The 14079-nt window shown below is 44.6% G+C and overlaps 1 protein-coding gene across 5 annotated transcripts in view; it reads right to left on the bottom strand.

The window, feature by feature from the left end:
• CHGB (chromogranin B) overlaps positions 1-14079 on the bottom strand; it is a 64074-nt gene that overhangs the window by 10659 nt on the left and 39336 nt on the right. The window contains exons 1-2 of one of the 5 annotated variants that reach the window (XM_088160896.1): positions 8898-9938; positions 1643-1824 (exon numbers count right to left, since the gene is read on the bottom strand). The exons of 3 other annotated variants lie outside the window; for them this stretch is intronic. The gene's annotated coding sequence lies outside the window, so the exon portion shown is untranslated. Of the gene's footprint in view, positions 1-1642; positions 1825-8897; positions 9939-14079 lie in introns of those variants that run through there. One more of the 5 variants, XM_014892643.2, reaches the window with a different exon arrangement.

Below are 14079 nucleotides of genomic sequence, written 5' to 3'. Positions count from 1 at the left end.
ATTTTTAAGTGAAACATTTGCCTTTTATGTGTTCTCTGCTTCTGCAGGCATGTAAATAGCATGTTTTGCCATCAGTTACATCAGGGTCTACATGAGAGCACTTTCATACCTTCAGATTCGATCAGGTTTGAGGTTACAAAGATTCTCAAGTGTTGCAAGAGGTCCTTGACAGGAGAAGGGACAGAACTGGCTGGAATACATCCAACTCTGTCTTCAGGGTGGGATTCCAAAACAGGATCCCACAGACTTTTCTACCAGCACTGGAAAACCAGAGCATCCAAGCATCTTGACCACAGTTAATTAAGTCAGCCTCTATTTTCAAAGCAGTGTCACTTCACATGGACTTTTACAGCCAGGTATCAGCTAGGGTGAATTTCTCTGCAGATCAGGAGAGAGCTGTGACTGCACTAAATCAGGATTACTGCAGGCAAAGGCACATTTCATTTGATCAGCTGTGAGTGGCATACCCCAACCTCCTTCCTCAGTTGTGTCAGTACTCTGATTGTAGTGACATCCACACCTCACAGTGTTGTGACAATCTATTGCTCTATGAATAAACAGTATTTATCCTGTGGGATTCTCTCAAATACAAATGCTTTTTTTAAAGAATTACAGATTTGGCTCATGCTAGAAGCTGTAACTTCAAAGGATGACAAACGAATTTCTGTGCTTGAGCTCCTTCTAAATTGAGAGGAAACTGCATGAGGAATACGAGGATTGCTCTTCTAATTAGATGTACTAGTGGGGATTATCTTCATTCTTGGATGTCAGTTAGTTGGCATTAAAATATTGCAGCCCGTTTCATGAACAAACTCATCTCTTTCATTCAGGAGGTGCTAAGAGGATAGGTCCGGAGAAAGGCAACTGCACCTAAAGGCCTACCATCTATCCAGTTTCACTGACAGAACCCAAAATCCTCTCAGTAACCTTGTCATATGCAATGCTCATTGCAACATAACATGATGGAGCTTCACAGCAGATACATTTTTGGGTCATTCTTCCACAAAAGTGAAACGTGACTGTCACCACCTGTGGCCTTAGCACATGGTACCAGCGCCCAGCAAACTCAGCTGCAGCAGAGACACCCTGTGTGGTACAGATGGGTGATTTCTGTAGCATGGGCAAATATATATTTTTCTTTTCTGTATTTATATAACACCTCACACTGTGGGGTTTTGTTCATGCCACATGCTCTTAGGCAGTGCAGAAACAGCGCTAGAAACTGACTTCTAGTCTTCAGTGTCAAAAGAATTTCTTCATTAAAATAATCCAAAGAATTTACAGGGTATTTTTGCTCGAGAACCTTAAAAGTTCAGTCCAACTCTTCTTGAATTGTCTTTCCTAGTCTTCTTTTTAAAAAGGCGAATTTTCTTCACTTGTAACCCTCTTCTCTTCCATGCAGGATCCTTCTAGCTCCTGTTTTTCAGTCATGTATCTATTCCACAGAAATGAGGCCAAATATTATATAGCCAAACTGAAAAGAGGTTTAAAATAAGCCTACAAGGCATGTCATCACAAATAATATGAAAAATACATGCACAGACCCTGCTGTGGTCTTCTGGAAAAGCCCTGGGCTACCTGATATAAATCCTCAGGGCTTCTGGATACACTCAGAGGCTACAAAATGAAAGAAAAAACCTACCAAACCCAAAACGAAGCCAAATCCAAAACAGAGGTGAGAGAGGGAAGACCAAGTATAAACCATTTCCCCAACATCCCAGGTTTTCCATAGACCATTTTCCCATATGCTGCTCGCACATATCTCTCTTCTTCCCCAGTCATTCTCTCAGTTTGTTAGTTCAGATGGCAGAAAACTTGATTATGCTGCAATACAAAAATAAGTTTAAAATGATAAATAGATAAATAATTAAATAGCTAAATAAATAGCATACTTTGGGGCCTATGGGCAATTTTTCCATACTACAGACAGCATGAAGTGCCACTTCCTAGGTCTTCCCTAGCAGCAACTCGCTGGCATTGCTTGCTCCAGGCAGGAAATGCAAGTTAGCTCCTGCAATTCCACTGGTAAATGTCTCCATGGGAAAGATGCCACTGGTGGGAAACAACAGGCACATCTCCTCCTAGAAGACAAAGTTGAAATTTGCCTAATAATGTGAGGACCACTGACATTTTTAGTCATAAGCCTTCATTTTTTTGTACTGCCACTTCTCATCCGATTGTCTGTCAGAAAATGATCTGCTGGACTCCAAGTCAAAACTGACCATTCCAGATGAATCGGTCATCAAGCTAATATGCAGCTTTTGGATCTTGAGCAGGGGCACAAGCAGTCCTGACAATATTACTCATGGTTTTACAAATTCGGCTATGACTAAACCTTCTCCCAGCCTCAGCTGTCACCAAATTGCCTGGCTGACAACAGAAGCAATGTTCACAGCCCCGGGTGCCTCCTCTTCTACAAAGGGAAGTGAGAGCACCCCAACACCCTCCTGACCAGACCAGGAGTCCTGGACAATGAACAGTCCCAAAAGCTGCCAACACATCCCTCTGGGCTGGCTTTTGGAGGATTAGCATCACTGCATGACTGGAGTTTCCAGGCAATTGATGCCCAGTGAGCAGCTGGAGATTGCTGGAGCCTGCAGGTTGGGCATGGCTAAGCTGCATACCCAGGTGCTGCCCCAAAGAAAGCCTTTCATGAAACAACCCCTGCCAATGCCCCCTGCCCTTTTTTTTTTTTATTCACACTGGTTAATGAACCTCTTTGGTGAACTTTGGGGCCTCTGTAGTAGAACATAAGATAGAAATTTCTTTCAGCAAGCAAAATGTGGATTTAAGCCCTTGTATTTCGAGTACTGCTTGTCATTAAGCAAAAATTACTTTAATAGTTGCCTTTGCACTGCAAATAATTACATTTACGCCATTAAATTGCCCCATTCAGCATTTCTGCCTGTTTTTTGTCAACTATGTTCCATTTAATATTTAAAGACTGCGGCACTACTCTGGCTTATTTAGTAATTAATTTCTTTAAATATTTATAGCACTTCGACTGTCAGCAAGGGTTCTGTTTGGTAAGAACAATACTGTTCTCTGGTTGATAGTGTCATGGAAATTTCAGAGGCAAATTTCCATTTTGTAAGATAAGAACATATAGATTTCTGCAACAGACTGTAATGATTTCAGAATAAACTTTTTATTACTGAACAATGTATGTACTGAAAAAAAAATCCAATTATGCCCTTGCACAGAATTGCAGACTGAAAACACAGTGCTGAGAGATCTATTTTATGACAGCAGTATTCACACAGCAAAGGGAATTGCCCAAGTAATTTTCCATCACCTTTTTTTGAATAACCATTGGCACAAAGAACAAAACCCAATTACAAAAAAGCCTAGGAAAGAGAGACCAAAACCTACAAAATGCAGGAGGATATTTTGCTAGCATCTGTTTCCCTTAAAATATCCTTTTTCCTTTTGCATACCCCGATTTTAAGACTTTTAGGCCCTTTGTGTGAAATGCTGTGTGCATATCAAAAAAAGCTTAAAAGACTTAAGCTTAAAGGCAGCCTTGGGAAACGGAAATACCAGGAAGATGCTCCATCTGTGTAAATTTGTTCTAGTAACCCTAATGGTGGGAAGGTGATCCAAACTGGAAAAGTAGGAAAAGAGACCTTGAAAGAGACTGCTACCCTGGATTTGAGAAAGAGCAAGCTACAGTGGATAGCTCTGCAAGCAGTCAGGTGAGGCACACTGAGTCTGCAGGGTGTCATGTCCTAACTTTGGGAAAAATCAGCTGCAGAGGCACTCCGTGGGAATGGGAACAGGAGGAAGTGGCACAGTAATGAGTCTGACACTTGTCCAGCACACCATTGCATTTTCAGCTTAATTCATTGCTGCCTTTGGAAAGATGCCTCCAGCCCTCAAAATAGCAGTCTGTCTCCTCAACCAAGAATAATTTTTTTTCCTAGTAATTCACGTGCAACCAGTCTCTTCTTGAACACCAGACAGGCAGCATTAACATTCCCAGAGACAGAAAACAGCCACGGGACTTACCTGCACTCACACTTTCATCATATGATGCTCAGCTTATCTCAGGGACCAGTCAGACCCAGAGAAGATGCAAAAACAAGGATCAAAACTAAGCTGGCCTTACAGAACACGTGCTGAGCCGCTTCTTAAACAGGGGGGCCTGGACCACAGATGCAAAATCTCTATTATTGTTTGAACCTCTAATTGCGGGGTTTTGAGGAGAATTGCCGTTAGAGGTATAGGTATAAATGCCCTGCCCTTTCACTCTTTCTCTGAAGCTCTCAGATACCCCAAACAAGCTGCTGGCAACTTAGGAAAAAAACCTAATTGGTGGAAGTCACACTGCAAATGTGTTGCATGGCACAACATCCCCACCTCAGTATCCTTAATTACAGAATCATCCTGCTTCTCTGGCCGGGAGGTGCTGATTTTAGCACCCATTTAACACCATTCCTGGCTCATCTCACAGCAATGCAGATAACACTGGAGAGTGATACATGCCCTAAGGCTGACCCACATTTCCCATTACAAGATTACTTCCCATGCAAGTGAAAGTTTGGCTTGAACTGAAGGTGGAATTTTCTATGATAGTTGTTCTTTCATTACAGGACTTTCCCTCCCAAGTTCCAGCACCCACAAACAAACAGGCCATTGCAAAGGCAATTAAAAAAAAGGTTTGACCTTTCAGCCACAAGCTTTCTGGCTTTGGTTAGCTCCAGCTACTGCTTTAATCACATCTTATTATTTCATGCTCTGTGTGCTATGTGCCAGATTTTACTTTTAAGGAAGAGATACTGGCATATGTTGTTGCCTAATCGATGTGTGGGGGAAAACAGTCATTAGGGAAAGCCTACAGAACACGGTATTTTTAAAATTAACTTCTGTGTTGTGGGAAAACATATGCCCCACACAAAATCACCAATGCTCAGTAATGAAACGACCACATTTATGCAGGATGTATACTGCCTGTCGTATATCAGTTTTAACAACCATATGTCCTGATATATCCAGGCATACCAAGGCACCTTAAACGCCTGGGGGAAAATCTTCTGCTGGTGTAAACGGCCCTGGCCCCATTCACATCACTGGGGCCAGCTCAGGGCCCGCTTCAGCACCTTTGGCAGCTCAGCTCTCCCTGGCAGCCTTTGGGCTCCAGGACTGGGTAGGTCGCTGGCATGAATCAACACCTCCCACCAACAGCCATGTGGGAGGGAAAATAAAACAGCAGAGGGAGCAGAGGGGCCATTGATACCAAATGTCCTGGAGCAGCTCCCAGCCGAGAGAATGACTTAACAGCAGCAGGATTCGGCAAGGATAATAGAAGAGCTTGGATCAGGCATTAATGCAAGGAAATAAAAGCAGCACTCTCAGCCTGCCAGACCTAGTCCTAGGCTGAGCCCCACGGCCACTCCAGTGGCTGGTGTGCATGGGCAGAAGCTCAGTGCCTGCAGCATCACACACACCCCTCTGAGACACTGGGGATGCTGGTCCAGCTCAGGTGCAAAATACCCAACCCAAAGCTCACACACCTCTAACAGAACTTGGGTGGGATTTGGATATGGGCTTTGCAGTAGGGAAACCCCTGGGCCATGTCAAGTCCTCACTATGTCCTGTGTGCTCCTCCTACTTGGCAATGGGGGATCAACTTTGGTTTGCTGGTGTCCTGGGGTACGATGCAAAAATGTGTATTCTATCACCATCTGTTGAAATGTGGGAGGGGTGGTGATCCTTATCTCTGTGGGAGATATCCTCTGCTGATGTGCCATCTGATAAGATCAGGGGGATGATCTGATAAGATCAGGGGGATGATCATCGTTATCTTTTCACAACCCATCCTTCCTCCAGAAGATATATTCCGTTAATGGGCCATTAAGTCCTATTGTGTGACTGATAAGATTACATCATCCCATTGGGAGATGCCCCAGCCAGGGGCAGGAGCCAAGCCTTTCCTACCTAGATAAAAAACTAGGGTTTGGGACGCGAAGGCAGACCTTTCCACTGGATCCCAGAGGAAAGTCGGACCATTTCCACATCATCGCTGGATCTTTGGAGGAAAACTGCACCTTCTACAGGAGCACCGCTTCAACTGAACCACATCTGTCATCCAGGAGGACTGCAGCCACCATTTATACGGACTGCTACCAACACCCTGACTGACAGGGTGTCAGGTTGTATTTCTGACTGTGTCGGTGGTTGTTTCTTTTATATTATTGCATGTATTTTATTTTTTCTCTTTTCTCCTATTAAATTGTATTACTGACTTGGAGTCTCGCACTGGTTTTACTTTCAAACCAACACAGCTGGTCTTACCCTATGGGACTGATTCTCCATCTTTTACTTCACTAACACACTTTGCTTGAGGATCTTGTGGGATCTTGTCTACCCAGAGCCCTGAAAGGCAAAGTAGGTTTTCAGGTGCTGACCTAAGTTAGGCTCAGAGAGCTGCTCTTAGGCTGTGAGCCTTGAACAAACAGAAGGAAAAAAAACCCCTTGGATTTGCTCTGCAGTGTAAGCTCCCAAATGCCTTTGCCAAAGCAGCCTCCAGACATAGAGGGATGAAGAGAGGTGACAGCAGCTGGCTTTGCCAGCAGAGGTGAAAACCACCAAGTTGGGTAGAGCCAACGAGACAGGGTGAGCTGAAACCACAGAAGTGTCAAAACTAAGTCAAGTGCAAGCAGGGAGACAGGCACGTCACCTCTCAGGAATAAACTCAGTTTCTCAGATTATTGCACAGGCTGGGGAGAAATGCACAGAACATGGGACATTTCTGTGAGGGCTTCATGCTACTCTTGATACTTGCCATGCGAAAACACTGTCTTTTTACCTTGAGGAAGCCAAGGATAGACATATCCGTGACCCACTGGAAGTGAGCAGTGCACAGAAGGAAATGCAGCACTCCTGATTCTGAGGGTGCAAACTTCTCAAAAGACTGCATGTTTCAGCAGCACAGAGACTGCCATGTCCTCTGCAAGATCCCAGCCAAGATTTGTAGATATTCCTCTGCTAGTATCTCTCTTCATGCTCTTTCAGCAGCCACTTTTTCTCTGTTTTGTCATTCCGAACTTCTCTTCCATCAAAACCCAGTAGGGATGTCTCAAACATCAGTAGCAGCAGGTCTCTCCTAAAGAGCAGGAACTTCCTATTTTTCTGCAAGCTTTCTTTGTGGAAATTGCGCATCTTTGGCCTTTTTTTTTTCTTAAAATAATTTTTTTAAAGTCTGAATAGGAGACCAGGTGGTTTTACAGCACCCAAAGTACTGACCAATTAATCAACAAACCAAATACAGCAACTAAAGGGATTCAGAGGCAGATCTCTGATTTCTCCATCTCTCTCACCATGAGAGTTTATTTCCCTTAAAATGGCAGTTAAGATATTTTGCATAGCAACTAATTTAACTGTGTGGAACAGCATAAATGCTGGCAAAAATTAAAAGCATCAACATCTGATTGACACTGAAGACCTTCCTTCTTCCCTGTACATCCTTAACAATATCTCCCTACATCTGTCAACACAGTGGTTGTGGTTGTGACAGATCCACGGGGGTTAAGCAGTGTGAGCTGGCAGAGGGGCCACTGATGTTATTGTAATTACTGACAGCACACTCAGGAACATGTTTGCTTTTTCCAGCTGTATCTGTGGCTAAACTAGCTGATATTACCATTCTCTATAGTTTTTGCCAGCAGGATGCTTTCATCTGGATTTTGATACACAAGCACCTGTGGGTTTGTCTGCTACTACAGAAATGATGCTGCATCCTCAACTCCTTTTTTCCCCCAGCACCATTAACTCAAGTAATGCTGGGGGAGAAGCTGAAGGTCTGCTCCAATATTCTGTGTGCCCTCCAGCACATGTGCAACACCTCTGCAATAAAAGCAAGCAAGCAACACACCGAGCAGGACCACCACAAAGCCAAATGTATTGGTTCCATGACAACTCAAGGACAGGAAACTAAACCCAGGCACTTCTAACATAAATCTATTTGCAAAGAGAAATTAGACTACGTCCTAAGGCTTTGGCCATAACTTGCAGCCAGCTGGGCCTCCTGCTCTGACTGAAGGCAGCAGCCAAATTTCCATTGCCTTTGCTGGAAACACCAGCGGAGCACAACAGGTGTGCCAATCTGCCAGGGGCAGCAAGGCAGGAATAGCAGCCACATGTGGGACTGCAGCAGGGAATGTGACATGCAGAACATAAACACCCACTGTGAGATCTGACCAGTATGGACAGGGAATGGATGAGAGGTCTCAGCAGCTGGGCTGGCAAACACTGGATATCAAACACCAAAACTACTGTGAGGACTGTGGCTGTACTGGAGTAACCATACTGATGTTGACCTTTGAGACCCCAACCAAATTTTCTTTCTTTCTCCTCTGCTCATCTGCTGTCATCTTGAACACATCCCTCCCTCTGGCACTCTGTGCTTCCTTGCTCACACCCACGCTGGAGAATGGCCTCCCCAGTCAGCAAATAACATCACTACAGCAAACTGCTCTTTCAGTGGGTGGAAAACATGCACAAAAACATTTATCTGCCTGGCTGAGGCAGTAAAGCAACAAATAAGCCAGAAGCCACTGAGCGGAGAGGCTTCTGAAACAGTAAAGCAAAAAAGAAGCCACCGAGCCGGGAGGCTTCCGAGAGAGAAATCTTAAGTGGCTGTGTGTGGGTTCATTGCTCTGTTGCTGACTGACATCAGCCCCTTTGGGCTCAGAGAGATCCATTTCATTTTAAAGGGAACATTCCCCCAGGGATCGCATTAGCACCATCATAAAAGTCAGAAAGGAACTGAAGGTTCCTGGGGGGGTGGGTGGTGGTGGGGAGGTAAACAGGACAGAAGGACTGTCAGAGAACATACTCAGAGCTGTATTTTCTCTTTCTCATACACACACACGCTTTTTCCTGTCGGAAAAACTCACCTGGCATTGCAATCATGAACTGTGGGGTTATATATCTAAAAACACAGGCACCCTGTAGAGGCAAATGCACAGAATGAAATCCTAACTTTCCGTCTGTAGGGCTGGGGCACACCATGCCAAGGTCATTCAAACCGTCTGTTATAGCCAACAGCACTTGGACAGCCATGCCCACCCAGGGGCTGAATTTGGGCTGGACCAATTTGGGCTGTTAACCTGCGGTAAGGATGCAGGCCAATTTAAAAGCCTGGTAGGTATAAATTATCATGTTTGATGTCCCAGCAACAAATACTGCATGACCCCTCTCAATTAGTCAACACATTCCAAGCAGTTACACGGATGCTCCTTATGCAGTTCTGCCCTTCAGAGAGCAAGGTGCAAGGTCTGGTGTGGGTGAACTCCTCCATGGAGCATCTGGTGCTGAAGGTGGTGCTTGGAGAACAATGTGTTCTTTGGAGAACAAAGTCACCTCCTACTGGAGTGAAAGCAAAGCTTCAATGACAGAAACAAACCAATGTCTTGCTCACATCTCATGTGACCCATCACGGCTATGTTCTGCCTGTGTTTGTTTCAAGAGGAACTGCAGGATGTCATCTGAGAGTCCAGGCATCCTCCTCCTGTTTTCCAACAAGATTTCTCCTTCAGCTGGCTTTGAAAAGCAAGCAGATGGGGGATGGTTTGGAAAGATCTTACATCCATCTCTGTTCAAGACCAACTGTGCCATTTGCAGGCAACATGACACATACTTTGTTCCACCCTTTTGCTCCAGCTCAGAAATCTTCTGTGACAGACTCCATGAGGCAGCCTCGTAGGATGGATCCTTTCTCTCTGGCTGCTTTCTGCAATACATTTTGTAGAAGCCGTCCAGAGAGTCCCTGATACTGGGATCCTCTGCAGCATCAGGTTCATACCTCCATGAGAGCACAGCATCATTAGGTTCAGAAGGATCACACGGCCCTTCTTTTGGGTAACATTTCACGTTTGCTTCCTCAGAGCCTTCAGAAGAACAGCCCGCAGGAGCTGCAGGTGATGGATTGCTCTCTCCTGCAAGCAGAGGATCAATGAAACTCATTAGTCACCAGTCATCCCTGTGGCGAAGTCTTTTTTTGTCCCCCTCCCACTGCAGTCTGTCTTTGCAAGTGCTTCTCTGAACACAGCTGGGCTGCCACACAGCCTTCCTGCACAGATTGGTTTAAGATGGGCTGATCTGGGAACCTCACAGTTGTCCCAGCCTGGACACTGCAGTGACTGGGCCTACTTGGTGGTACAGATCTCCTGGCTCCTCTTAGTCACACTTCCAAAGAGGTGGAAATTGGGATCTGCAGCTCCTGGAGATGACAGCTGACCCACAAGGAAGCCTGGTTTGAAGCTGAGATAGTTTTATATCTGTTTCAGTTTTGCCCCTCATCTCTGGGTCTAATCCTTACTTTTCGTAGTTCTCAATTTTCCTCCTACAGCACGATGTATAGTCCTGACCTCCAGCTTTCAGCCAGATCCACAGCCTCCAAACCAACACTGTTCTGGTGACTACATGGAGTTTCAGAATGAGGACTGCAAAGGGAGACTCTGTGCTTCCCCATGAAATCACACTTTTGCAGCTCCGCTGCACTAAACACTCTCCCCACATCCTGATGGAATTTATATGGATAAAATTAATGCAAAGGCCAAGGACTCATTCTTGCCTAGCTCTCCTCCTCCTTCCTTGCTGACCCACATCTCTGGATAACAGTCAGGGCCGTAATTTTCTCCTGCTTCAGAGCAATCAGTGGGGATGCTTCGCACTAATTAATACAGCACAACAGGGACACTTGGCAATGACAAGATCAGGATGATCAGCAAGCTTCTAGAAGGAAGAAGTTCCATGAAGAGACCCTGAATTGGGCTCTGGTACCCAGGTAGTGCCTCTGACTGCAATCTCATCTCCAAGCCCACTGCACCAGACAGTTTGTCAAGCACCTGACTCACCAACAAGGAAATTTTCCAGGGCTCAGCCAGAGGTTGCACAACTGTTATCTGCAAGTTACATAAGCAGGATGCAGGCAGTCAGAAAATAGCTTGGTCTTTTCTAATTCTGTGAAATGTAAAGCAGAGTGCAGTCCTTCATTTCGTAGGAGACCATGTTCAAAGGGAGTCTCAGTGTGGTGGTAGAAGCTGTTTTTCTCTCCTGGTACACAAAGATCCATCCTTCCCTTCCTAAGCAGAGATTCATTAACATGAAATGTGCAGACACACTGTACCTCATCTCTTTCTTCCTGTCCCTACTTCCTATCTTTGATCTTTCTTCTCAACTGCACTTCATCTCCGATTAAGCAATTTTAAATAGAACTTTCCCTTCCCTTGCAATGTCCAGTGCAGTAAAAAGAAAAGCTTGGTGGCCTTCTTTTAACAGTGAGCTATCGCATCAGAATAGCAGATCAGAGAACAGGTCCATTTTTGCTCAGTAATCTCTCAGCCTATGCTAAATTAGAACTGAAGCCTCACGCATCTCTGATAATTCAATCAAGTGGCACTTGGACACAGACTCCTGTGGCAACTGCAGACCCCTGTGTAGTGCTGGCTTTTTGCTACCTCCTGCTCACAGCCACATTTTGTGACAGAGCAGCAGCTGCCTCCAGCTACACATACTAAGCATGACTCAGGAAAAGAAAAAAATCTGTTGGTTTTGTGTCGTCAGGGGAGACTTTGGCAATGCTGCTTTGCCTTTCTCCTACCATCTTAGTTTGGATATTAGGAAAGATTTCTTCACAGAAAGGATTGTCAAGCACTGGAACAGGCTGCCCAGGGAAGTGGTTGAGTCACCATCTTTGTAGGTGTTTAAACAACATGTAGATGTGGCGCTTGGGAACATGGCTGAGTGTTGGACTTGGCAGTGTGAGGTTTATAGTTGGACTCCATGATTTTAAATGTCTTTTCCAACTTCAGAGATTCTACTGCATTTTATTCCAAGGTTAGTATGGCCCATAAAGCTGGCATCCTTATGCTGAAGCACAACCCACCAAAGAAGTGACTAGTGTTTCAGGGGTATGTTCTGGGGTTTGATTAGTCAGAACATATTCCATTATTATTATTATTGAAAGAAAAGTTTTCTTTCAGTTACTGGTTCATATTTATGCATCTCTATTTCCCAACAGTAGAGTCTATCCTTTTAGTGGATTACTTTTCCAGCAAAGCCTTCTTAAGGCAAGATAGCCAACACAGTTCGATGCCCCAGCCCTGGGAGTGTTCAAAGCCAGGCTGGATAAGGCCTTGAGCACCCTGATCTAGGGGGACGTGTCCCTGCCCATGGCAGGGGGATTGGGACTACGTGGTCTTTAAGGTTCACTCCAACTCTTTAACATTCTATGATTCTATGACATGAAAAGTTGGATGCAGAATTCCCAGAACCAATCTATACCTCACGAAGTGGTGCCTTTCCTCAGCTTTCCTGACAATTTTCCAATATGTTCTAATGTGGATATGGAGCCTAGGAAAGCAGAGTTTTCCCAGGCGTTTGAAAGAAAACAGAAAGGAAAAAATTAATAAACAAAAGTTGCACCTGCTGGTGTTGACATTGTATGTGTGTGAGAAAAGCATGTTTTGTAAGAGGTGTTGCTTTTCCTTGGACCAATAAGCTGATCCTATTCTTGGTTCAGCGGGGTAGTCTATAATATGTGTGCAGATGTGTGTTTTTCTGGAAGAGCTTCTTCTACCTCTGAGGAAGCTGTGTCGCTGGGTTTTCTTTCGCCACTCCTATAGCTATAGCGACATTCTAAACTGTGTGCCAAGACTGATGTTTGAAAATACACCCAAACATTTTCCTGCCTAAAAGTTATCAGTTAAGGTAGAGATCCTTCCTCGATATCCTCTAAAGAGCTGGTACAGCTGTAGAAAGATGCAAATCTCTTGAATGATTTATAAACCACACGGAACAGGCACAGTAGATGGATGCCTGCAGGGTCCAGAAAGAGCTTCTCAGCTGGGGCACACACAGAGTACATGTTGTAGGCCAGCAAACATGCTGCTAGAGGCAAATACAGCATTCAACTCATCCCTTTGCCTCTCCATGCACCTGCACCCCTCAGGAAAGCTGTGATTCTCTCGTAACATACAGCAGTGTTGCTTCAAAGCCTAGACCTCTCTGGCCACCTCAGCAGCAGGAAAAATGTAGTTTTGCAAGTGCCTTTGTAAAATCCTTCCATGGCGACTAAAAAACACATCTGTCACAGACCCTTGTGCTGGCTTGGCCCAATATCTACAGGAGCCAAGGCAAAGATGAGCAAGGCTGAAAACTCTCACTCTTTGTGGGCAACAGAATTTCATCACCAGAGATTCTGGCTCATTATTTTTTAGCTATTTTCACTCATTTATACTACCAAGTATTAAAGAGGGAAAATGCACCAATAGAAAAGCCCGAAAAACCTGGAACATTCATTATTAATATCTATTTCATTTTCACATGATGGATAATCATGAGTAAGAATGTGTATTATTTCATCTGCTTCTCCACTCCAGGCTAACTGAAGTTCAGCATTTGCAGCTAATTAGTAAAAGAGCTGGGGGCAGATAAAAGGATATTTTTGTGTTTATAAACCTACTGATGAAAATTTAAAAGCTCCATCTGGTACAAACACATAACCAAATCCTGCTTTGAACCTGGGCCACTTTCAGTGAGGCAACAATGCAGCAATATTATTATTTGCACTTACAGAAAATGTAGCTGTTTGAGCTTCTGTATAACCGTGTTCAAGCACAGTGAAGTTCTCACAGATTGCATTATTTCTCTTATCCCACCAGCCTGTCAGGATCTACCTGGGGTGGCTGCAATCATCCACAAGAAAAGGTCTGTGGTTGCCGCAAAGTGCTATAACAAGTAAACACAGATGCCATCCCTAAGAGTTGCTCCAGCCCTCACCCTGCTCTTAGAAAATCCCTTCTTGCCTCTCCATCAGACATGTCCATATGGCATGGGGAAGCTCAAGGAGAGGTGATACTAGCTGGACTAGAGAAGAGCTCCCAACCGACACCAAACCCAAGCCAATTCACATGAGTTCAGGGATGCATCCATCTGTACAGGAGGTGAGAACAGGTCCCACGTAGCAGCTGAACTCCCTACGTGTATTGAGCACTTAAGACACTTGAAGCATAGAAAAGCATATTTTGTTGTTTTGTTTCTTCTTTCTACCTGGCTGCTTTCCAGTGGGAGTGC

The sequence above is a fragment of the Sturnus vulgaris genome, chromosome 3 (genome assembly GCF_052056855.1).
Source record: "Sturnus vulgaris isolate bStuVul1 chromosome 3, bStuVul1.hap1, whole genome shotgun sequence".
NCBI lineage: Eukaryota > Metazoa > Chordata > Aves > Passeriformes > Sturnidae > Sturnus > Sturnus vulgaris.
Note: the sequence above shows the minus strand (reverse complement) of the source record. Positions and strands in the feature narration are given on the sequence as shown.